Here is a 19,770-nt window from a genome sequence, read left to right as displayed (position 1 = left end):
TTAAACATATCTTAGCATTACTTTGTAAATCAAATCTTACTTAAGCAGCTGACACTTCCAAAAGAAGATTGTAACAAGACTACCCCAATGCAAAGGCATATTAATATTAGGAGGCATCAGCAACATTATCATTTCAAAATTTTGTAAGTATGACATTTGGAATAACTATACTTCTGTTCAATGTTAGTTTGACTGTCAGCACAAAAATTTCAGACCATAGCATTTATAAATTTATAAAGGCAAATGTATTGTTAAAGTTAAATAATATAGACGGAAGACAAAAAAAAAGTTTTTCATGAAACTGTGAAACAACTCATTAGGCTTTGGGTGACTTTATGTATGTGTTTGTCACATCTCTGTTAGATCTGTTAGTAGGTCAGTCCTTTATTATCTTGCAGTGTCTGTTTAGAACCTCACCCATAACCATAATATCAACAAATCAATGTACACAGTACAGCATCAGCATGCCATTGTATTATCAATTTGCAACACTATTACAAATATGAATATAGATTTGCTGTGGGCCAGGGGTCAATATTTTTTGATGTACTAATTTGTTTCACAGTTCTACTGTTACTTTTCTCGTCTATTAAGGCAGGCAAGAATGTTTCATAATATTAAAAAAAAATCCATTTAGCTGGAAGGCCTTTTGAGAGAGCAAAATCTCTGTCTTATTTTCTCTTCCCTGGTAATTTTCTATCATTGGAGGAACAAGAGGGAAACTTGATACTAATTTTAATCTATTTTGCCTGGCAAAACAAAATAAGAAATAGGCACAGCATGCACAACGTGTTACCTATATTTTGTCAGTTTGTGTTGTCTGTGGAGAATAGGTTGGCATACAAAATCAGAAATGGTTATTGCATCCCTCTTCTGAACAGATCCATATCCCCTTCCAGGAAGGAACTTGGGAGAGCCCTGTCTTGATCAGTAATTTCCCTGGGTGCATAGAAAGATCTGAAGCCTACACTGTTAAAGAGAGATGGGGAGAGAGGCTCTGACAGGGGCCTCAACACACACTGTCTCCAGCTGCAGAGCTGAGGGTGAACCCACATCCCACATCCTGGGAGCAGCAGCAGGAACAGATTCCTCCTTCCACACCAAGGTTGGAGGCAATGTGTTCCCAAATCCTGGTTTGGGGATGTAGGATGGAGAACAGACCAGTTCCTGAACCCTAATGTTAGACAAGTATGCACAGAGCAACTTCAGCTAAGTGGGTATGGTGGGTGGGCTTTCTTATTGAGCTGAAGAAATAGGGCAAGATTTTAGTTGGGATCATTTATTTTCTTGCAGAATACATAGTCTGCCCTATCAGTTAGATGGAATTCTTACCCACTCACAGCAACCTTCACATCTAGAATGGTATTACTCATTCTCCTTAACAGAAACCTAGCACTGTGGTTTTGGTGGCACACTGAAAACTTATTTTGAACTTTCTTGTGTTTCAGATGGCAATGCATTGTCTCCCTCCTGATCTTGGATTACAGTCCACACTGAAAAAAAATTAAAGTGATTTAAAGTTTAAGTGGATTTATTTGTAAATGCTTGTTGTGGCCTTCCCATAACGAATCAGCTTTTTCCCCTAAAAGTGTTGCCAAGTACTAGTTAGGAAATTATCTATTTTCCCTTGCAAACACTGTATTACATATAAGAATAAAGTATAGCTTTTTAAACAGGGGTGGATGTTATCACTTCAAATGTGCTTTTATGTACTTCCTGTGCTTAGATACAGCCCAGCAATAACAATACCACAATTGCCAGAATGTATAATCTATAATGTGGCCCTGTGTAAATCAAGCCCCTGCTGAGCACATTGCACACATCCTGCAGGATACCACTGCCATTCTCAATTGTTTCCGGTGAGCGCCGTGCATCTGCAGGAGGATTTCTGAGCCGTGCTCACACTGACTCCTAACTTACAACACTGCAAGTTACCTCCTCCCAGTAAGATTTCAGGCATAGAGCTGAAGCAGGTTTTGTTCATGATTGCCTAAATGGAAAACCAGAAAATCAGGCTTAGAGGAAAAACAGTTTTGATCTTTTAAAAATACTTATGGGATTTCCAATAAAAGCACAAAATCATTGCAAATATTGCAAGGGAGAGTGTTCAGGATTTCAATTCAGTTGTTAAATTACTAAAATAATGCATACCTGGGGTTTTCACACTATGGACACTTAGATGTATGATCTTAGATACTCTGTCATTTCCTCTCTTTAGAATATAGTTTTTTTCTTTGTGCAAAATATCTGAAAAATAAACAATTTTGAAATAATTTTGCAAAGTCAAAGAAAAAGCAAAATCCAAACTAAACCAGAAATATATTATTTTAATTGCAAGACACATTGCAGCCATACACTCCGAACAAGCTTACAGGAATACTCTGACAATGTCACTGTCATGATTCAGTTATTACAAGCTAACTCAACAGACTGACTCATAAATTAAATCTACTTGACCTGCTCATGACTTTACATTTTCAGTTAGTTCTCAGATTAGATACTGATTTTTCTAAACAGATGTTGGAACCAATACAAAGTTTCAAAATACTGTAAATCACTTTAAAATATAATTTATAGATATGATCCTTAAAAAACCATGTAGGTGGCTGTTGTGTTATTTGACAGCTTTTAAAATGGGACTCAATAAGCTTCTAACTCTCATTCTACTTTATAACTGGGAGATAAACCATCTTTCCTGGCTATATATAATTTCCACTGAGTCTCTTACAAGCCAGAAGAATTTTAGTATGTTTTAAAATAATAATTTAGCAATTTAGAGGAAACATATTACGCAAACCCTGTTATTTTTATCTGATACAGGCCTACCATACCAAAGAGAGATTCCAGCCAGGGGGAAGTCAATGCAGTGCTTGTCTGAATGGTATTTTAAATGATCCATTTTTCTTGCTGTTTTTGGTACAAAATTATGTGATGAATAAATGATTCAAATTTAATTTCTCCACTGCAGAAGCTGACAGGGAGTATTTCTTGTGCTAGCATGCATACCTGGGTTGCAGAGGTCCCTGAGGGGAGCAGGGCAGGGTGCAAGAAGCACCATGGGGCCAAGGGTAGCTGAAGAACTGACACACACATTCTGAGGGGAATAGCCAAATCCTTCTGCACTTCAGGTCTTCTGCTCTGCTACAAAGTAGTGTAGTCATTCAGATCCATACAAACAAATTTTTCCTGGAAGTTTTATTGTCTTTTCTTTACTGGATGGTACATTTGACATCTTACATTCCCTGTTACTGCCTTGTACTTTCCCTAGTCTGATCTTTTCTAGAAAGATGCTCATAAACCCGATCATCTGTGCAGGTTCCTCTGAAAGCACTTCATGCCCCTTTGGAATTAATAGTCAACTGTACATTAGCAGAGGACAGGGAGCCTGGATATCCCCAGATCTAGAAATCCCTGGATTATCCTCAGGAAATTAGGATCTGATGTGTCATAGCCACTCTAAGGTAACTGGAAGCTGTCTTGGCTGAAGTTGTGGATGAACTTGCTTGTCAGGATCCAGGCTGATTCCTGCTAAAGTGACCCAGACAAACATAAGACAGATCCCAGTGCTGGCACAGGTAACCCTGCTAGGAAATACACAGCTCTTCATCAGTCTGTCTGCTAAACTCTGAGCTACCTCTTCGTTTTTGTACAGGATTTGGGACAGCCACAGCTGTGTGGATGTTGCTCTCGCTCAGCAGACAGATCCACCTCTGCTCACACAAGTGGTCTAAAAAAAGAGCTTGCAAACCTGTGATATTGTGCTTATGAAATAATTATAAATTCTTTAATGATGCAGATACTTTAGTCAGCCACAAAAAGAAGGTAGAATTATCAAATTATTTTTGCCTTATTTGTTGCAAACTTCTTAGCTGTGGCACCACCTTGTGGACATTACCACGTGGAGTGAGAATTTGGTGGCAAAAAAGCAACTAAACCAGGCATTTTGGAAAAACAGCTATGGTCACACATGGCTTGCTAAAGGAGAGTAAAATAACTACACTTTAAAAACTATTCCTCAAAATCCACCTATGAAATAAAATGTGTAATACCATCATTAGGGTGCTCAGTTGTCTTTGCAGCTTTTACCAACTCTTTTGCCTGCCAGCCAGGAGGAATGGCAGCCTTCAAAACTACTTTTGTTCCTTCTCAATTGACTAAGCAGCAGCATCCAAACCCCAGTTCTGCTCTTGCTGTACATGCAGACATGACTTGTACACCTATCCCAAGCAACAAGACTTGCAAAGTCAGAATCATAATACTGAACACATGGAGAAAACCTTGGGTCCTATTCCATAAATGTAAACTCAACAGTGAGATTGGTGGCCAAACTAAGCCAAAAGAAAAACAATCTGACAAAGATAAACTGGTGGATCTTTTAAATGCTTGCTGAAACACAAACCAAACAAAAATAAATTTAAATTCCACTCTCTTGGCCATTAGATTCTCAGAACCTTTTGCAGCTGAGGTAACAGGGTGTTCCTGTTATGAACTCTCTTATCTGCTCTATGGGCAAAGCAGGAAAGCACAGGGGAGCCAGAATTTATAACACAAGATCTCCAAGTTCAGTGCAGCACATATTCACTCTGGGTGTGCCTGTCTGAGCAAACTTGGGGAGCATGAAATAAAACATAGAATTGCATTTTCTACTTCTCTCTCTTCAGTAAGTAACTTCATACAACCTGGCATTTGCACTAGCATAAAGCACAGGAGATGATGAAGACTTGGACCAATCTCAGACTTGCTAAAATGAAATACTGAGCACTGCAGCCAGGGAAGCCAACTCATCTCCAGTGGAGCTCATCCTTCACTCTAGAGCAGACACTACTCTTGTTGCACCTGGTGTCCTTCCTGTGCAAACAGCAGCATTGTACCTGTTTTACAAAAGAACAGAGAGTAAAATGTCATCTTTTTTTTCTTATTATAAAATTAAAATATCTTTTAAAACATGACAATGACAACACAATTTTTACAATACAGATTTTTTTTTTAATTGTTTCTCAGAAATGCACTTTTATTTTGTCTATTCTTCATCTCAAAAAGATGAAAGAGTTTACGCTGGTAATTTTTTTTTCCTTTGGTATATTCATACATAAACATTACAGTTATTTTACTTTTTGTGCTTGGTAATTCCTTAGTATAAGTGCAGTGTTTTGAAAAAAAATATAGGGCTTTCAAACTCCTAGTGATTATTCTTAGAGATTAACTATTGTTTTCAATTTAACTTAATTACTTGTTTCAGAAAAAATAAGGCATTGGCTACCCCTTACACACACTGAGTGCAGTGATTCTCTTTCACCTTAGGCACCATTAATGTAATTTTGTTCCCCACTGCAGTTAGTTGCATAGTGCAGCCCCATTAATGGCCCTGGATGTATCTGCATGGAAGTTTTCACCCACAAAATTGCAGGAGCAGTTACTGTAAACATGGGGTGAGTGACACACAAAAGACTGAACCAAGTTTATTCTTATGCTGAAATCAGTTTCTAAAAATATCTTATTTCTTATTGTTTTGAGCATGTGAAAATGTCATATTTGTGTCCACCACATCCAGCTTATTTGCTTTCAGAAAAGAAGCTAATAAGCTGTAAGGCAAAAATAATCTTAAATCTCCAAAATGGTATTTTCTCCACAGACTTGGAACTCCCTTGAATGTTTTAATTATCTCTTTCCTAAAAGCCTACGAAGTAGCATGGCACTAGATTAAAATAATTTTCTTTGCTTTTCTGCAACAACTGATTTCTTGCTGAATTAGCATATCAACTGCAAAACCAATTTCTACAGCATCAGTGACCTTATGTCACTTTATGTATTACAGCAGTGAGAGAGAAATGGTTTCAGAGAGCTGTAACAGTTTAAAATTATTCAGTATAAATCCACTTATTGAACTGCTACATGCAGGAGACAAAGCCCTGAAATTATGTTGCTAACCTGTATGGCCTAAAGTCAGATTTCTGCATTTTTAAATGCTGCACCGACTGACACAGAGTCGTGGTGGGTATTATCAGAAAATGGGATGGAAATCTGTTCAGGCTGGAAAATCCTGGGAGGAAGAGAATGAAAGAGAGAGCAGCAGCACCCCCAGGATGAGATCATGGGGGACACAGCCCCTGTGTGGGAACAAAGAGAGAAGTGGAGAAAGGGACCAAACCCTACACATGAAAGTTTCAGGGGGTCCTTCAACAAGAGGAGAATTTTTGAGGTGACATCCAGTAAGGCTGCAGAAAAGGATGGACAAACCCAGACTCCTCGAGCTCATATGCAGAGCCAATTTGGTCTACATAAAAACTAAGCACACAACATTCCAGCTATCAAAAGACAAGGTAATATTATTATGTTATTTAATACTTTTTAGAGGGAATGAAGGTTGTATAAGCCTCTATGCTTATTAGACATTAGATTTAATTTCCTCTCTTACTGAGAAATGGGTGACTTGGAGCTCAGCCAGGCTTGGATAGATATAATAGGTTACACATTTATAAAGGAAATCAGTACAAGTAGGAACTGCTGCTCGAGGTGTCAATTCAAAGTAATACTGTCTCCACCAAAAACCCCATCCCACACAGGATAGAGGAGACTGAATCAGAGGAGATGTGCTGTAAAAGCATTAAGTCAGGGGAAAGTGGTGCAGAGACAGCAACTAATGACTAAGTACGTTTGAACTTCATGTGCTATTTTTCTCTGAAGTCTTAATTTTGTGTTTTCACAATGGGCTCATCCCTAGCAAAACTTGATGCCCTCTAATAATTATCATAGGTACTACTTATACATTTATGCCTTGGTCTGTCAGACCCAATGTGACTCCATATATTAATAATAAAGAAACACGTTACTTACTGTTTCATTTGATGAAGTGCAAAACCAGACCAAAATCAAATGCTTTATAATATATTTATTTCCTAATTACTTGTGCAGTGTTGCTCAATTTCTTGTTTTCCAGCATGCTTTCCTTTTTCCTTAGAGGCAATATATAAGACAAAGAATTTTCAAAAGAAGGAGGATCTGGGAATTTTCAATACTGCAAGTTAGTTCCTTGGCATTTTCATGATGAAAAACCACAGGTGAATCTTCCCACCACTATTCAGCTGATTTAAAAAAAAAATACATTATCTTTGCCTTTCAACATAAATCTTGTTTGAACATAAATTTTTTTAAACTATGAAAGCCCTTTCTGAATTTCATCTTTCCTCTTATTCAGAAGGTGCTGTAAGAATAGTTACAAACTAAGTGCCATAGAATATGCAACGTAATTATATATTTTGATTTTACCTTGCTCAAATTATGATATTCTCTACTCCTTGAGACATAGTATGTGCTTATTACTGAAGAAATATGTCAAAATACATTGTAATTTGTTAATATTAGTACTGGTATGGAAAGAAAGGGTGGAACAAACCAACAAATAAATTCTGAATCATAAAGCACCAAGTAATAATTTCTAGAGTAAAGTATATGGTAAGATTTTACAGAGCAAGATTAAACTAAAATAAGTGTGTTCAGATAGAGAGAGGTTGTTACCATCTGCAGTCCAGCTGAAGTGAGAGAATATTATGGGTATTCAGTGTCATTAAGACCCAAGTAATTTCTGTTTTGTATTTTCAAGTGAAATATCACTCTGATGAGACATTCAGAATACTTAGCAGCTCCCATTATGCCTTTTCTGGGCCTCAGCCATCTGGATGAATTTCTAGGGTCACAGCCTTTGCTCTTCTTAGGATTCCTCCACAGTCAAGTTCCAGCTAAAACACTGACAAGACCCAAGCAAACTGCCTCAAATATTCCCAGTCTGGAAGCATCTCCGGAGATCACTCAGTCCAAGCCCAGCTCAAAGCTGGATCAACCAGGGCAGGGTGCTCGGGACCTTGCTCAGTTGGGTTTGGAGTTTCTTCAACGATGGCAACTTCAAAACCTTCCTGGGCAGCCACAGGACAGATGCTCTTCTTATCCATCCTCATGGCCCTTTCCTGCACTCACTCCAGCCTGTCCATGTCCTTCCTGCTGTGGGGAGCCCAGAACGGGGCACAGCACTTCCACTGAAGTCTCACCAGTGCTGGGGAAAGGGGAATAATCACCTCCTTTGACTTCCTAGCAATGCTCTTCCTAATGCAGCCCAGGACGCTGCTGGGCCTCTCTGCCAATATATAGGTTTACAGATGGAATAGAATTTTAAGAATATGATGAGTTATGTATTTCCAGGGTCTGTTCTATATCAGGGAAATACAAACTACATTATTTTCCTAATACATGTTTTATGTCAGTATCAGGGATTGTATTTATGTTCTCATTACATGATTTCCTAAATAACTGGCCCATTAAAACCAGTTGTTTGGGATGATTACACAGTGCTTTGTAAAAACATCTGTGCAGAGATTTCTAAAGGTAATGCTGAAAATCTTGATGTGCAGACCAGGGTATCTTCTCAGGAATGAAGCCATCTTGGAAACTGCAATTCTAGAAGACAGGCATTCTCAATTTCATTGTGTTGTTAGTGTTAAAAGATAGCAGATTAATTACTATTATGTTTAACTCACAGATAACCTTTTGTAGCAGTAATATCCAGCTTATAAACTTCCAGTTTCCAAAAGCACTCCACACTGTTTCAGAAGCCAAAAATCCAGTTCTCCCTAACGTATTCCCGAGAACCTTCCACTTCCTCTGCAGCTGCCACAGTGTAACTGTGGACAATACACTGATGTATTGACAATACACAAATTTTCTGTGGAAAAAGGTCCATACACTTTCCAGTGGGTCCTCAGGCAGCCTAAAGCAATGAGATGGTCTATTAGATTTGTTTGTCTTGGCAAGGAAGAGAGCAACCTTGTTCTTGAAAAATCTACATTTAGTTCCCCATCTATAAACAATTTTCATCAGTTCTTCCATCTGCAGTGTAAAGTCTTTCTTTGGCAAACAATTTGCAATGTTTCTTGTAATACATGTCAAATTGTTTCTGCTCTGCATGAGCTATAATGACTTAAAGGACCAAAGTTCCATGTGGTGGAAGGAGTTTGTTCCCTCTGAATCCAGGGGTACCTTTACTGCCCTGGTTGGTCCATGATTTCTTTGCTTTTCTTACAGTCTGTGACTGCAGAAAACAGGAATAAAAACTCCTTGCCATTAGTGACATAGCAGCACATGAGCCAATACACTGTCTAGCTAATGTCCTTTTACCTTCTGGAACAGTTTAAAGCAGGATGCAAAATATTCTTCCAAAAATATACAAAGTCCTTTCCATCCACTTTTCTGTAAAGCTATGCCAAAAGCCCTGGGAAAGCCTTTTGACTGCAGCCTACATGCTCAAAAGAAATCCAGGAGACTGGCAAAACCCCACAACATAATTAGGACAATGCTGGGACTCAGATTAACATAATGGAAAGCAAACACCTTTCATACCACTCCCAGCTCTCACATACCCATGCTTAAGGGAGATTAAAATTCAGATGCTCTGGAGCAGAGTAACACTTCCCAAAACAACACTAGATTGGCCCAGGTGGCCACAACCTGCACAATTTTTCACGGACTGACTTTCAAACTGCCTCATAGCTGCCTCTTGGTCTCAGAGATGTTGAATATCTTTCTCAGCTTTTTCCAACACAGACCAGATGTTCTGTTGTGATAATTCTCTCATGGGCCTTTTCCATTTTGACTCTCCATCATCTAGGGATCCAAAGAGACATTACTTGAAAAACAGGAACCATAAAAGAGCCAGGAACTTATAAATTAAAACATAAACATTAATTTGTTTTCCAAAATACAGATGTCTTTTGTCAGTTCAAGCCTCGATCTCTCCACCAGTTAAATGCAGCAGTTGTTCTGTGGAGGCATGCACTGGAAATTAGCCAATGGGCATTAACTTTTGGTTCTGATTGAACTGAGGAAAATTTGAAACAGAAACACAGAATTAAAAGTTGTGATAGCAATTATTGTCTGACAACATTTTAAAATGTTCACGACATTAATAGCAGAAGTGTCTTGCCATAAGGAACTGTAAATTAGTGAACCTTTTTGGATGAGGCTCAGCAGACATTTGGGTTGTCTTTGGTGACAGCAGGGACCTGTCCCTCTCCTTACCTGGCTGATATGGCACAGGGACCAGGATCCATCCCTGGGGAAGTGGATCCTATGATGGTGACTGAATGCACTGGGGTCACAGCAATGTGGCACCACCACAGCTCTGCACAAAGGGACTGGGCTGGAAGAGGAAGGGACACAAGGCAGAGACAGCTTTAAAAGAACAAACACAGGTGCTCAAGGTTCAACTGCATAGATTTAGTTTTGTATTGACATAACACATCAGGCCTTGTTTTCAAATGGCCACTGAAAATTCATCTTTTTTAATACTAATCACTTGATATATCAGTATTATTACATATTTTAACATTTTTATCTCAATAAAACTTTGAGAATCTTTAAAATAGCAGAAAGGCTAGAGGCAACCAAAGAAAACATCTATAAAAATGTGCATAATAAAGAGATAAGGATGAAAAGTTACTATCTTTTTTTAACATGACCTACATGTGAACTAATCTTTTATCTTTAAAAAGTAGCAATTCACAAGTCACACCTCTTCATTCCCTTTGAAATCAATTTTATACACCTACACAATCCTTCTGACAGTGGATTACTGCAGGTTTACACTCAAACTTTGAGTTTCCAGTCCTGCTGTATTTTCTTGAAAAAATCTATTAGTATGAGAGATACATACTACTCTGCAACTTTCAGCTATGAACCCTCTGCAACTGGAAATTTTATTGTACATATTAGCAGGGAAGGTATAACAAATTACTGTTCTTGATGTAATCAGTTCCCTTCCTTCTCATATGGGCATAAACAAACAACTGTAATTTATAATACAATCCAATACAAGAAGTATCACAGAATGCTTGTCCTTATCTTCTACTCCTTCAGAGACTTTGCTTTTACCAATACTTACTTTTTCTAGAGCCTTCTGCTCAGAATAAGGCAATATTCTGTCCTTTATACCAAGGCTTGTCCTTCCTCTGTACTACAATGAACTGACTTGGTGGAGCAGGGAGTGAGCAGCCCTTATTCCTTCTCTTGACACCGCTGAAATAAATCCTTGCTTTCCAACACCCTTTTATGACGAGCTTTACATCTCCATTTTCTGTTCCTAGGCTACAGCTCCTCTAGATTTCACACCATACTAATATCTGTCTGTACTCCTCTTGCTGAACTGTTCATACTTTATTATTTAAGTGCAGGGAATTCTAAGTAGCTGTTCCCACTTCATCTGCTCTTCCCTTGAGGGGTGAACTAGCATCTGCTGTTCCCTGTCTCCTGAGGAAGAAACAACGTCCACAGAAAGGAGCTGCAAAGATCCTTTCACGGCTTCACTTCTCACTAAGAAACATTTTGATTGCTCGTGCTGGTTCCAGCAGAACTTGCTCTCAGGTAAAAATTGTAGTCCCATATATTGCTAAAGTTTTAATATTCTCTTCCTTAAGGAGCAGACTGAGGTAAAAATTTGGAATATGCATTCTTCTCAAAGGTTTTGCAGTGGTTAAGACAATTCATCAAAGATATCCTTCATCAAAAATGTAGAATTCTATTCCAAAAGAATATGAGAAGCAAAAAGAGTCAGCCAGGCATGGACATTTCTGTGAATTTTTTAGTAATATACCGATATTGTGCATTTATAATTGTATCTGTTCGCTTTTTAAGAAAGGTGACTTTTTCAGATATATATATGTTACAAATGAGTTATTTATGAAATTCTCAGACCACTGAACGATGAAAATCTAAGTATTTCAATTCAATATGAAAAAAACAGTTATTTTAAACCTAAACTGTAAAGTGACAGATGTACACTCACTTTTAAAGGTAATTTTAAGTAGTAAAATGTATTGTAGCTGGTACGTCTTAAAAGTGAAGATTTCATCCAGATTACTATTGGTAAGAACTAAAAAATTATTTTCTGGCTTTACAATGTCCAGATCCTGAACTTTTGCCTCTGTTAGTCCCCTTGCTCAGTTAAACATCCATGTGTAGGAATAGCAACCCCTGTCCTCCTCCCATCAAAGGGGCTGTTTTGGCACCTTGTTCACATGCCAGAATCTTTTTTCTCTTGGCATCCCTTCCAAGTAAGCCACTCCAACAAAACTTTCCCTGGATACACCACCTTCACAGAAAAAGAAGTAGCTGCATTTTCAGTGGGAGGTGTTTCAGTTGGAGGCACTTCTGCCAACCTTTCCCTAGATGTCGCCACATTTTCTGGCTCCTTCATTACAGCCTTAATTAATACATGGAAAACTATCATGAAGGTTCCAACTTTCTTCATAGGGAAGAAACAGAAAACTATCATAGAGTAACCCAATTTCTTCAGAGCAACAAAAAGTTATTCTAATTATATGCATATATTATTCTATTTAATAGAATGTATCTAATATATCCTACCAGTGTCATAGTGAAACCGGAAAATAGCTTTTATCACAGGCTTGTTTTCACACCCTTTTTACCTTCCTAACACTCTTCCTACCAAATCTGTTGACTCATTGATTCTGGAGTTGTTTGACCTCTTCCATTAATTTGTGCTGCAACAAACAATTTCCTTAGGGATATTTCCAAAGTTTCCAGATTCAGTTTTCATGCATACTTTGCTATTCTTTCTCTCTTAACAATTTTTTTCAAAGGCTGTCCTTCTGCCCTTATATGATTTTGCCACTTAAAGACTCATTTATACTATCCAAATGCTACAGGACACTATTTTAGGAATTCAAGGCAGGATTCAGGCTTGTGTTTTAGCTGATTTGGAGTTTAAACAGAGTTCTGAGGACACCATCCTTGTTTCCACCCCTGTGTTAATACCCCTCTCTAATTCACAATTCCTTCATGTGGAAATAGTCTTTGAAAAGCATATTCTGATTTCTACACATGAATGAAGTTTTCATACTGTCCAGAAATACGAAGACTCTCCAGTTTATTGCAAAGACTATCAAAATATCTTCAGATTTTCCAAGTATTTCAAATTTCAGTTGTGCTGAAGTAGTCATTGATTTGTTGTCCACAAGATGGGGCTTCTACAACAGAGATCTTTCTATCCAAATTTAAGATTCTGATGTAAAACCTATGAACGGCACCACAGTTGACAGGAACATACTTTGAAATTTTGGCACAGGAATGGTCCTCACTGCATTCCTCATTTCTCATGTAAAAATAATAACCCCTCAGGAAATCAAAACAGCAGCAAGTAATTTTATCTTGTCCTTAACCCTTGCACTGTGCTGGTATACACCTTGTAAGTCAGAGGCAAAATGCACCATTGTAATCACCCTGTCTTGCAGAGATTCTGTGCAGTCACCTATGTCTAAATGAGTGTTTGTGGAACAGCACACAGACCGAAACCCTAAATGGAGTGTTTGTGGTATTCTAAGTCAATATGCAGCCTAATACTTAAATTTCTGAAGCAGCATGCAAGTCCACTGCTAAGATGATAACACTTCCAAATAAAAGTTAAAGTAGCTCCACAGAGTGTGCAATTTCTATAAACTTAACTGAGAAAGGGAACAGTTTGCTGTTACACAAACTAACTGTAGGCATGCACTTCACAACAGAGGAGAAGAAAAATAGTTTTTCTTTAGACACAAAAATTTTGAAACATTTAAAAAAAAGAAGAATAGACTTACAGTACCTTTAGCTCTCTTGTTTCACTGTGATAACTGTTTGTTGAAACAGTATGTTCTGCTAAAAAAAAAAAGGCCTCTCTCCTCTTTTGTCATGTAAGTAAACAAGCAAGGTTTCCATGTCTTATAGGAATCTCCACACAACCAAAATCAAGACAGACTAAGGAATTGTACAGTTACCTTCTTGTATTCCTTTTCATACTACTAGAGACATCAGGAAGACTTAACTTATGATAATTTCTGTTTTCTGCATGATATAGTTATTTCCTAGAATTATTTTTCAGGAAACATAGTAGTGTTTGAGCATGCAAAAGCAAATACTGGTACAAATTTCCAGCCTGCTCCTCCAAGAGGAGGCTGTACACACATGGACTAATCAAAAAGCAAAACTAAATGTTAAGAAGAAACATTTCTGACCAGAGGGCAGACTGCATTTCCCAAGGGCAGTCATTCACAAGCACCCCATACTTTTAGTACAAAATCTTCAGTGGTTCCTTCTCACATTCCTTCTGTTCTGTCTCCAGTAACTTGTCTCCTGCAATTCAGCCAGCTAAGCTCTCACAGACCACAGTTTCAACAGGAAGTGCAAAATAGTACCCTTCAGAATAATCATCTGGAGAAGCATAAAATAAGAAAATCCGAGTAGGCAGGAATTACATGGAGAAGGATAGGGAGTGACAGGGGCTACAAACGATGTGTTAGGAAAAGGGAAGGACACTAAGTTTGATCGATGGCATTTTTGCACACACTAAATGATATTCTCTTTACCCAACACTGATGTTTTAACTGGATCACTCTGTGCAGCTTGGGGTACCATGCTTACTGGAAAAGTGGACCAAAGAAGGAGGCCACAGGGCAGTGAAATATGGGAGATTTACAACTCATACCCATAAGGAAAAACTGAAACAAAGCATTGTAACAGTTTCCAGACATCTAAAATTGCTGTAACAGTACAAACATGACACATAATAAAGAGTCTGACTTGTAGCAATCTTACTAAATTTTCTGAAGCAGTAAGGGATTAGAACACAGTACCTGTAGCCATCATTCAGTATCCAGAAAGAGTTTCAACAGTTTTCTGTCAAGGAATGACAAAGACATGGGTGATCTTGGACTTGGGCAGAGTTGTCTGACAGAAGGTCACACTCCCTAGGTTCTCATGAATCCTTCCAAGTGTCATTTTAACACTCTGTTTTTGCTGAAGACCTACAGTTACCTACAGGAAGAAAATAGAGATTTTTAGGCTACAGGAAGAATGGTGAAAATCAGAAAAATAGGAAGACTACAGAGAAGGTGAATAAGAGGTGTTTTAAGATGTGCGGCAGAATGCATATTTAACTTGAACAAACAATTAACTCATCAATTCACTTTCAAAGAGGTACAAGCATTTTGGATAGTACCTTACTGTTGCAGAGAACTGGAGGAACAAAAAGGCTAATGAACTGGCCCCTGATAAACTGTGGATAGAGCTCACTCCTTGCAAATTCAGGAAATACTTAAACACAGCAAAAAGTGAAGAAAGACAAATGCTTCTATTAAAAGTTAAAATTAAAATAAAATTTAAAAGATTAGTTAAAGCATAGATTTCTGTGTATTGACTATCCACCACTTGTTGAAAGCCAGCCCAATACTTGTGTCCCAAAGCCTGTCAGGAGGACATGTCAGCATGTCACACTCTGCTCAAACATACCAGCTTTCCTGCAGGAACTGTGATTTCTTAATATTCTACTATTGGGAATATCGCCACCCACTCTACTTACCCAATTTTTTTACCTACTGACATATTTTCTTACTGGCATTTTCTAAGGATATAAGGAAGCGTGAGAATCAAAATAACCCAGCAGTAAAACATCTGCTGTAAATCACCTGAGAGAAACAAAACACCATAAACCAGCCAGGAACCTTTTGGGGTTATCTCCAATAATCTACTGCAACTAAAACCATGCCTGAGACACGTGACCTAATCCACCTTCCAAAAGCTTCAGCAAATGAGATTCCCAGATAATCATTTTCAGTGCCAAACTACATTTGCAGTTTGAAATAATTTCCTAATGTCTGCTTTAAATCTCCAAGTGCATCACCTCTTGCCCTAGACCCACTGAACATAAAGAAAAACTTACTCCTCCTCTCTGCAGAGAAACAATTTACATTTTGAAAGATCATTACCATTTTTCCCAACACCTTCCTTTTCTTCAGACTAAACCACCCCAATTCTTTCAATCTCTCCTCTTAGATCATGTTTATAGGTCTCTGATCATTCTTGCAGTTGAGACTGTGGCAACATGTGGTACAAGGAGAAAAAGGAAAATTGACTCCTACAAAAAATTCACGAGGAAGCTGGGTGACAAAGGGCTTGTTTGAAGAGCTTACTTTTGTATGATGACTCTCTGCTTTGTTGCTTGGGTGTTTCAGTGCCAAAAAACATGTTCTTGCTGTTCTATGTGGCACACAGTGCAGGTGCCCCAGTGCACAGAATAGGTAAGCATTACACTCCTTGCTGAAAAAACATTTTGGACCTGGGGAAAACCATTATTATGGAAGGCAAGTTATTTTTGTCAATAATGGAATACTTCTCCTTACCAAGATGGCCTCTTCAGGATAAATTGATTTAAGTGATATTTGTGATACAAGGATAATTTAGGCAGAAGTTTAAGTAATTTTTAGAAACATGAGTAAAATCTTGCATCACAAAGTACATTTCAGGGAAATATATTAGTTCCATAATTGCTTTCTAGTGCTGCATTCACTCTGTCTCAGAAAACAATATGCAGTTGTAATATACACTGAGAAACGTCTACAATCCAGCTAAAATCAACAAAACTAAAAATAATCATGTGCATTTTAGAAGAAGCCATGTTCTTTATAACCAGATAAATTAATTCCACCATTCCCATAATCAGATTCACATACATAATAGAAGAATGTAATTTACTTCCATTCTCCAGAGGTATACAAAGTCTTTTTTTTTCCTTCCAGAAAAAGGTTTTAAAATTGCATTGTGTTCTATTCACCAACATTACCCAAGCAAACAGAGTTATCTCTGAACCTCTGCGTACCATGGCATGGAAAGATTGCACTCAGAAGTTAACTGGGCTTCTGTGTATGAATTGGGAAAACAATCTTATCCAGAAGAAAGATAAGACATAATGAGAGATGATAAGTGCTGGGAAAATAAGCTTGGTGGAAGAAAAGGAAGTGAAAAAACTTTTCCATGCTGAGGACAGAAAAGGTCTTTCAAAAACTTTTGTTGAGCATGACACATTAAACATATCCAAAATGTTGTCCAACAATAACATGAGCATGGATCACGTAAACTGGTGTTATCAAAGGGTCTTTCATCTAAAAATTAGGCAATTCATGATGTCAATTTTGCAGAGAAACTCTTAACAAGAAGGACTTTTTATGTCCTCCGTGGATTTTAGATTTTTAACTCAAAAGGGAACAGATTTTTCAGTAAGATAGTTCATAATCTCTGGCTAGCTCGTATGAGCCTTAAGAATACCACAGTATGTAACTCGCCTCCTCTCATATCAAAAGCCTATAAAATAAAAAAATCAACTTTGTCTGCATTTCAATTTTGAATTTCAATTTTGTTTTGAAAAATAGATGTCACTTGGAAGATGCTAGCTGCCAGAAGGTTGCTAGCTGCCAAAAAGTGGTTAGAACAGACCTGTATATGACATTGTTGTATCGAGATGTACCAGAACATGAATCCTGTACACTGGTAAATTTCAGAACATCCCCATTTCCATTCTGATGGAATCCAACAGATTACAGCCAACTGTTTAAATGTCTACAGGTGAGAAAAAGTTTCATTGACTTAGGTTGCCAGTTCTGTATTGATATTTGTCTGATATTAGTCTGACAAGAATTTTTGTATTTGCATTATCTTTTCTATCTGTAGTATCTGCAGACCTAAACCACTACATTAATATTTCTTCCTCTATAGGAGCATTTTAAGGCTCTAGAAGATCCATTCTCATCATTACTTGTTCCCCAAACTAAATAGAGGAAGTAAAAAACAGAAAGAACTGAAGTAATCAGTTAAACTGCCCTATGTTTCCGCTAGAACATCAAAACCATACTCATAAATCACATCCTCTGAGGATCCATCCATCTGCTTCCTTGTCCCCAACACGCAAAAAGTGTGGTAGCAAAAGGAGTAGGCTCACAGCTACACCTCAGCATACACAGGGATATTAAAAGACATTTGTGAACACAAGAATTCTTCCATTTTCCCATCTCCTGGACTGCTGTACAACTTTTGAGCTGGTGGTGCAAAGCCATTGTTAATGACCTGTCTGACACAACAGGAGTGAACGGCCTTGAAAAGCAGTGCCTTCAACCACTCCTACTTCAAAGAACCCAGGCATGCCTGGTAGTAGCTCTTCCCCCTTCAGAGCTCTCACCGGTGCAGTCTGTCGTGTTGCAAGGCCAAACATGAACTGCTGCTTCCTCTCTGGTCTCTGTGAGTCCACCATGAAAAGCAGATCTCTTCTGGCACTTGCCAAGTCTGCATTTTTTAAAACATGCCCAGATTTGGAGCATCCTGTACCTACTAATGGGAAAGTTTTAACTGGGCTTGGCAGCTGTTCCTTCCGGAGATCTGCCTCAAGGTAAATAAATGCAACATCTATACTGTAAGACTCAGAGACCTATGTCCTGACTGCGTATCAGGATGAGACCAGTTTGCACTCTGGTTTCCAGAGAAAGGCTCTCGTGGCATGTCAGCCAGCAGGGAGGCACCACAGGTTTCCATAGGACCTCCTCACTGCAGAGGATCACAACTGTGATCACAGCCTCACACCAAAGCACAGTGTGACCTGTGGTTTCCACTGAACTACACCAATGACACAGGCCAAAAGCCTCACAGAGAAAACAAAACATGAAATAACAGCTGAATAAATAAGTCTTTCTGGTCGCCCATAATCTCATTCCCAATGGTGCCACTGCACAACTGAAAATACCACTGACAACGCTGGAGTTTCATCACCAGGTTCTCACAGCAGACAGCTCTGACATTGTCTTAACCTTGAAATCATGACTGGGTGAGGCAGTGGTTCACTGGATCCCCTCCAACAATTGCTTGCCTAATTCTATTAAACCAAGCCAAGAGACTCATAGGATAAACACCCAAATGAGTAAACCATGTACAACAGTCATTATTTGCAATGCACCATTGCAAGCCTCTCTATCTTGAACAACAATCACAATTCCTGCCCCATTTTCAGTTTCCTCGAAAAGCCTGAAACTGAGTCAGAACACCGTAAATGGCAGCAATCACAGGCTTTACACTGGGGTTGTTTAACTTACCCATTGATAAGCAGCAAAACAAACCTCCCTAAACAGTAATAAAATGAAATCTCCAAGAATGAACTCATACGGATAATCAGCAAAAAAGTCTGATCCTAGACTGAGGTCCACCAGCAAAGGCTGTGGAGCCAAATCTGTGAACAACAGGTCTGTAGATACTCTGACCCGACATGGGAGATCTTGGTGCAAAGCAGGCCCGAGCTGTATCAGCAGAGAACGTGGTGATAAGCAGCAGCCACGCTGTACTTCTTTACAGACTGGACTTTCCAGCTGTTCTCATCTGCACCACATTTGCTTCACTTTAAAAAATAATTTGCTTTAAAAATTGGATTTTAAAATATTTTCCATGGTGCGAATCTGAAGGCCAAGGAGGGATTTTGAGGAGCCATCACAGATGACAAAGATGGGAAGAACATTAATAGGACCATCCTGTATTCTCTTTGTGGGTCAGTGCTGGCACACTAACACAGTGACACAGGGACATTCACTCTCCTCAAATTTGCATTTATCAGTACTTACCTATACTTATATCCAAGTATGAATACATTTTTATGAAGGAAAAAGAAGGAGCTAAATATATGGCTTATTACTGTATCTGCTTATCACATAAAAAAACCTTTAGAAACGCAACAGCCAACTGCCTGTTCCTGGTTTTGCTGCACACTGGGGTTCACTGCCCGTGCCCCTCGGATCACGCCAGCGACCGGCACAGGAAACCCCCTTCCCTGCCTGGGGACCCGCCCGCGGGGGATCCCATGGGAAGGCACCTGGGCCTCGCACAACCCCCCCAGCCGGGGTGGGCCGGGTGGCGCAGGGGGTCCCC

At 38.7% G+C, this 19,770-nt stretch overlaps 1 long non-coding RNA gene across 11 annotated transcripts; it reads right to left on the bottom strand.

Moving 5' to 3' along the window:
- Window positions 1–2,302: 2,302 nt before the first annotated feature.
- Window positions 2,303–19,764, bottom strand: LOC108448982. 11 transcript variants are annotated; one of them, XR_001865075.1, is made up of 3 exons: window positions 7,516–19,764; window positions 6,835–7,082; window positions 2,303–4,871 (listed from the first exon to the last, which is right to left on the bottom strand). It is a non-coding gene; the product is annotated as an uncharacterized LOC108448982 (long non-coding RNA). The 11 variants fall into 11 exon arrangements; XR_001865073.1 differs by having other exon boundaries at window positions 6,835–8,448; window positions 8,529–19,764; XR_001865074.1 differs by having other exon boundaries at window positions 6,835–8,758; window positions 9,408–19,764.
- Between the last annotated feature and the right edge of the window lie 6 nt (window positions 19,765–19,770).

Source organism: Corvus brachyrhynchos, unplaced genomic scaffold, assembly GCF_000691975.1.
Source record: "Corvus brachyrhynchos isolate BGI_N302 unplaced genomic scaffold, ASM69197v1 scaffold48, whole genome shotgun sequence".
NCBI lineage: Eukaryota > Metazoa > Chordata > Aves > Passeriformes > Corvidae > Corvus > Corvus brachyrhynchos.
Note: the sequence above shows the minus strand (reverse complement) of the source record. Positions and strands in the feature narration are given on the sequence as shown.